Genomic DNA, 6,000 nt, shown 5'->3' with positions numbered 1-6,000 from the left:
AGACCGTGTGTGCAAGTGTCAAGCTACCCTTTAAGGCTGCACTGTGTGAACATTACTGTGATCTGTCGCTTAAAGACTGTGCATGTGGTTCAGGTTGTCCCTTTAAAGGCTGTGAATGCTGTGTGTTTGTGTGCATGTGCCACCGTCCCTTTAAGACAGTGTTTCTTTAAGGCTGTGAGTGCTGTGTTTGCGCATGCAAGTGCTCCTGTCCAATTTAGACATAGTGTCCCTTTAAGGCTGTATGCGTTGCATGCAGATGCATACTGTTATCGCTCACTTTAAGACCGTACACGTGGTGTGACTTTACCAACTAAAGATTGTGTGTGCCTGCCCCTTTAAGACTGTGTGTGCAGGTGTCAAGCTGCCCTTTAAGGTTGCACTGTGTGAACATCACTGTGATCTGTCCCTTTAAGACTGTGCGTTATGGTGCAAGTTATCCCTTTAAAGGCTGTGAGTGATGTGTGTGTGTGCATGTGCCACTATCCCTTTAAGGCTGTGTGTTTAGCGTGTAGATGCTCCTTTTAAAACTGTGTGTGGTGTGAGATTACCCACTAAAAGTTGTGTGTGCCTGCCCCTTAAAGACTGTTTGACCAGGTGCCGAGCTGCCCTTTATGGTTTCACTGTGTGAACATTACTGTGATCTATTCCTTTAAGATTGAGTTTGTGGTGCTAATTCACCCATTAAAGGCTGTGTGTTTTTTTTGTCTGTCCCTTTAAGACTGTGTGACCAGCTGCTATACTGCCCTTTAAGTCTGTGCTGTGTGAACATTTATTATTTTCTCAGCAGTTTGTACAGTAGGTACTGACAAAGCTGCTTTAAGTGTCTGTGTACAGTAAACAGTTACAAATGTATAAAAAGCTATATGCTGAGGGTTTAATACAATGCATCCATGTGGGTGAGCAGAGCTGGCAGGGGAAAGTCTATGGGGAAAAACAGAGACTTTATACCCTAAAATATTTCTCCCCTTTTTGTTCCTGGAGACACAAACACTGTAGATTTGTTAGTACCCCTCATCTGGACCCCATACCAACTTGTGAAGTAAAAAAATGCTGTATGGCCATTTAGAACTCTAAACTCAGATTTTACCCTAAGTTCCCTGGCATCAGTGCCTTGCTGTCTACAGTTCCTGTAACCAAGTCAGTCAATAGGGTGCCGGGGGAGTGGTTAGCATTAGGGGTCTGGCTTATCTGCCTTGAATGCAGCTGCTGTAGGTCCTGTTGCTTAGTCGTCTCTTTCCCTCTCGTTCATTTCCAAAGCGTGGACTTATTTTTGCAATTATACAGCTGGCGTGCAAAGACATCCACGCATGCGCGGAATATAGTATCTAATATTAACACCCTCTTCATGCTAATGTAATGGGTGGATTGATATATGCCGGTGTTATCCTTCCGCCTGGGCTGATGCAGAGTGAAGAATACATTTTACTGAGCAGAATAAGAAAGCTACAAATGAAAATGCTCGTTGTGAGAACTGTACATTATTTCCTCATCTTCCTGTAGCTGCGGGGACTGGAGTCCCAGGTGAGTGTGTCTATTGTCCTCTTGCTAAAAAATAGGGGCTTGCAACATGAGTAGCAATTGTCTGTGCTGCAGCAGTGGAAAGAGTAACATTTGCTAAGGTATCCTACGCCCCCCCTCAATGCTGCTAAATCACACAACAAATGCATTGGTTCTGTATAGTCATTTTTACGTGGGTCTAAATTGGCTAACTGCAATCATTTTGTGCCCACATCTCTTCTCCATTTCACTGACTAGTGCTTCTTATATGATCTGCAAGGCTTAAGGTAGATATAAGTCTAAAAATACTCAGAATATCGATTTAAAGTACCTCTGCTACCGGATCCCTTTATTTTTGTTAGTGTTGTATCTACCACACACTCCCCCCAGGAAGACATCAAACAACTTATTTTAAATCACAATCGTGTTCATTTATAAATCAAGTACACCATTCATTTTTTGAATCCTAATAATGCATTGCTGTTTTAATAGGAGTTTATGGGTCCCTATGGGCCTCACATCTTGATATTGTCTGGGGCAGGAACACTGAAAAGAGAAGGGGTTGTTACAATGGCTAAACTGATCAAAGTCCTGCAGCTGTAATATGAGTCCTAATTATGGCAAAACCATTATCACTGAATGTTTACATTAAAACTAGCAAAGGTATTGGTTATAAATAAATATATATATGTAGAACTTCGAATAGTCTTCATGTATGTGACAGGTGTATTCAGTGGGGGAGCTGTATGCTGAGTGCCTAATGCAGGAGTCCTGCAGCTCCGATGATCCAGACACACAAGAGATATGCAGTTAGAGTACAGGCTGCAGCACATGCTGGCTGCTTTGTTTCACTCTGCATGACTGATCCTCAATAGTGAAGACTCCTGTTCAGCTCACACTGGTACTGGGCACTGAAAGTAGGTGGAAGTGTATTTCTAGAGTGGAGAATCAAGCAGAAGTGAGATACATGTGAAGAGATATGGGTAGACTGGCTTGCAGATGTGGAGGGAGTGTGCTAGCAGACAGAACACCTTGTATGAGATAATCAGAGATACCTGGAAAAGTGTGCATGAATTGGGATTACTGATGTTATTGTTTGTGATAAACAAATGAAGGACTAGCTAGATTGCCACACACATTTTGGTATGGCTTGAAATGACATTCTTATTGCAGTGTGCTAGTGGTTGCTTTTGGTTTTCATAATGTGATGCTTTAAACAGAGCTGTCATGATTGACCACTTACCTTGCTTCAATATATAAGAAATAATGCCAAAAGTATGGCAGTTATATATTTATGTTTAGTAGTTGGATGTGTTAAACTGCAGTAGTGTTGATTGGGGACACTCCTGCCTGAGTGCAGTTATTCTAGTACAGACAAATGATTAGCCATTGGTGGGCTTAATAATAATTTGCTTTTGTGCAGAAGAATTATATTTTTGTCCTTTTTTTTTTTTTTTTTTTCCAATTTGAAACCGTTTGGAATGTACAGGTAGAATGAAATGTCCATTTTATTTGTGTGCACTTTAATTTGTAGCTGTATAGTTTTACTGTATATGTATAAATGCACTGCTTGGTGATGTTTTGCTGTAATACATAGTTTGGCCTCACCTCTGTGAATATTATAAAGTGTAATACTTCTACATCTGCCTGTGAGTTTGCTAAGCACATTATGATTCCTGGAACAGTACCATGCATTATACCTTAAAATGTGTATTATTCTCTGGTAATTAAGGGCCATAATTGTGAGAAAATGACATGCTTTAATTTGTTTATTACAAGCAATGCTATATGTTTAACCTCTCATAGGGTTTAAACAGATATTTAAGTACTGCTTGGGAGCCACAGAGCACTGCTAGTCCCAGTGGAAACTGCCACTGATCCAGTAAGCAGCGCTAGTCACATGAGGACCAGCAGTGGTCTGCAACTACTGAACACTACTGTAGCTACATTTGTAGGGGTTGGTAGTGATACAATTACATGGTCTAATTAATTATAGTGTGCAGTTTTACCACTGTGATGTCCTTTAAAGATTTAATAGAATTACTACTGCTGACAATTTACCAATCTTGTTCAACACTATTTGTATTTTTGCATATAGTGTGTGAAACCTACCACCCAGTAGGGTTATAATGTGCTTTAACATTTTGGGTTATTTTTTGTTTTATATTAGTATGTATATGTGTGTGTGTGTATATATATATGTATGTATGTATGTGGTATGTATATGTGTATATGTATGTATGTATGTGTATGTATGTATGTATGTGTATATATATATATATATATATATATTATATATATATATATATATATATATATATATATATATATATATATATATATATATACTAAATATCACAAAAGAAATACATGTTACATGGTACAAACACATACATTGGCTCAATGAAATGGAAGCACTAAAACATTCATGTGTGCAGTGCTGCCATCAAGATTATAATTGAGACAGCATTGTGGGCCAGATCAAAGCAGAGGGACCTGCATCCCTGGAGATGCTTTTGGAACAGAAAAACAGAACTTGCAAATGTCCCAAATTTTAAAGGGCCATATAAGTTAAAAAATAAAAATGTTTAATGTGTTGGAGCATTTTATTTTTACACGTTTGCTACCTTTATAATTATGGGGTTAAATGGATAGTAAAGTCAAAATTAAATTTTTAGATAGTATTATTTTTAACAACTTTACAATTTACTTTTAATATCTTATTTGCATTCACTTGGTATCTTTTGTTTAAAGCATACCTAGGTAGGCTCAGGAGCACCAATTCACTACTGGGATCTAGCTGGTTATTGGTGGCTACACATATGTCTTGTCATTGGCTCACCTGAAGTATTCAGCTAGCTCCCAGTAGTGCATTGTTGCTCCTTTAACCAAGGATACCAAGAGAATGAAGCATATTTTTTAGCGAAGTTCATTTGTAAAGTTGTTTAAAATTGCCTGCTCTGTCTGAATCATGAAAGTACAATTCTGGGTTTCATGTCCCTTTAATTACAATCTACCATTTTTATAACTATCATCATGTTAATGAAGAAAAGTAGCAATGGCACTACATGACTATTTCCAGAACCATCAATATTCTCTGTTTAGCAATAGAGTTTATTATATGCGGATCTCAGGTGCTTTGTATCAAGGTAGCTGCTGGAAATAAGTAAACCACAACAGAACAAATCTATTGCTACAATATAGGTTACCTGCTATACTAGACAGCTCGCTACATTTGTATCAGTTTATTTTCAAGCACTTTTCCAGAGATGTTAAAATGATAGTAAAGTTTCATGAATGAGTGCCTGGTTTTTAAAATACTATTCAAAACAGCAGCACTTTCGTTCATGAAACTTTACATTGCAGTGTTTTTGTTTTTAAATATTTACCTTTTTTTCTTTTGCTAACCCGGACCGGTGATCCCCCGCCCGCGGCTCTCTGTACTTAGCACTTCAATGACTAAACCGGCTTCTTCCAATCATGGTGTGCACCCTGGAGTGCCCATCTCGTGAGGCCATGCCACGATTGGAGGAAGCCGGTTTCGTCTTTGATAAGATAAGTACAGAGGAGCTGCGGGCGGTGGATCACCTGTCCGGGTTGGCTAAAGAAAAGGTAAGTATTTTTTATTTTTTTTTAAAAACGCTGCAATGTAAAGTTTCATGAATGAAAGTGCCCTTGTTTTTAAAAGTATTTTTTAACAACCGGCACTCATTCATGAAACTTTACATTCAGTTTAAAGTGACACTGAACGCACATTTTTTTTCTTTCTTTCATGATTCAGATAGAGCATGCAATTTTAAGCAACTTTCTACTTTACTCCTATTATCACATTTTCTTCATTCTCTTGGTATCTTTATTTGAAATGCAAGAATGTAAGTTTAGATGCCGGCCCAGTTTTTTGTGAACAACCTGGGTTGTTCTTGCTGATTGGTGGATAAATTCATCCACCAATTTAAAAAAAAAAAAAAAAAAAAGTGCTGTCTGTAGGTCTGAAAAAAAAAAAAAAGCTTAGATGCCTTCTTTTTAAATAAAGATAGCAAGAGAACGAAGAAAAAATGATAATAGGAGTAAATTACAAAGCTGCTTAAAATTGCATGCTCTATTTGAATCATGAAAGAAAAAAAATTGGGTTTAGTATCCCTTTAAGGAATTAGTGGCCCGTATCTAAAAATACAGTTTAAACAGGGGCACTTTAATTCATTAAACTTTACAAAAACGTTTAGTTAGGTAAACAGACCACCGATCCTCCGCCTGCATCTCCGACTGTATTTTGCCGATCAATGACATATCCGGCTTCCTCCAATCATTGCGTGCCCCCATTGGCATCCAGCTCATGGGGCACACAACGTTTGGAGAAAGCTGGATTCGTCATCGATATGCAAAATACATTGTGCTCATGTCATGTTCGTATGCAGTAGCTGGAGAACTGTTACTCTTGTCAATTCTATTGCTGTCATTGATCCTGTAGTGTAGTGTAACAAAAAGTTCTGATTCACTGTTTAC

The 6,000-nt window shown here is 38.1% G+C and overlaps 1 protein-coding gene across 2 annotated transcripts in view; it reads left to right on the top strand.

Annotated features, from left to right (window-relative positions):
- The first annotated feature begins 1,371 nt into the window (after positions 1-1,371).
- Positions 1,372-6,000, top strand: part of GPR63 (G protein-coupled receptor 63) — a 137,736-nt gene continuing 133,107 nt past the window's right edge. For both annotated transcript variants that reach the window (XR_008402032.1, XM_053710558.1), the window contains exon 1: positions 1,372-1,521. The gene's annotated coding sequence lies outside the window, so the exon portion shown is untranslated. The remainder of the gene's footprint in view (positions 1,522-6,000) is intronic.

Source organism: Bombina bombina, chromosome 4, assembly GCF_027579735.1.
Source record: "Bombina bombina isolate aBomBom1 chromosome 4, aBomBom1.pri, whole genome shotgun sequence".
NCBI lineage: Eukaryota > Metazoa > Chordata > Amphibia > Anura > Bombinatoridae > Bombina > Bombina bombina.
Note: the sequence above shows the minus strand (reverse complement) of the source record. Positions and strands in the feature narration are given on the sequence as shown.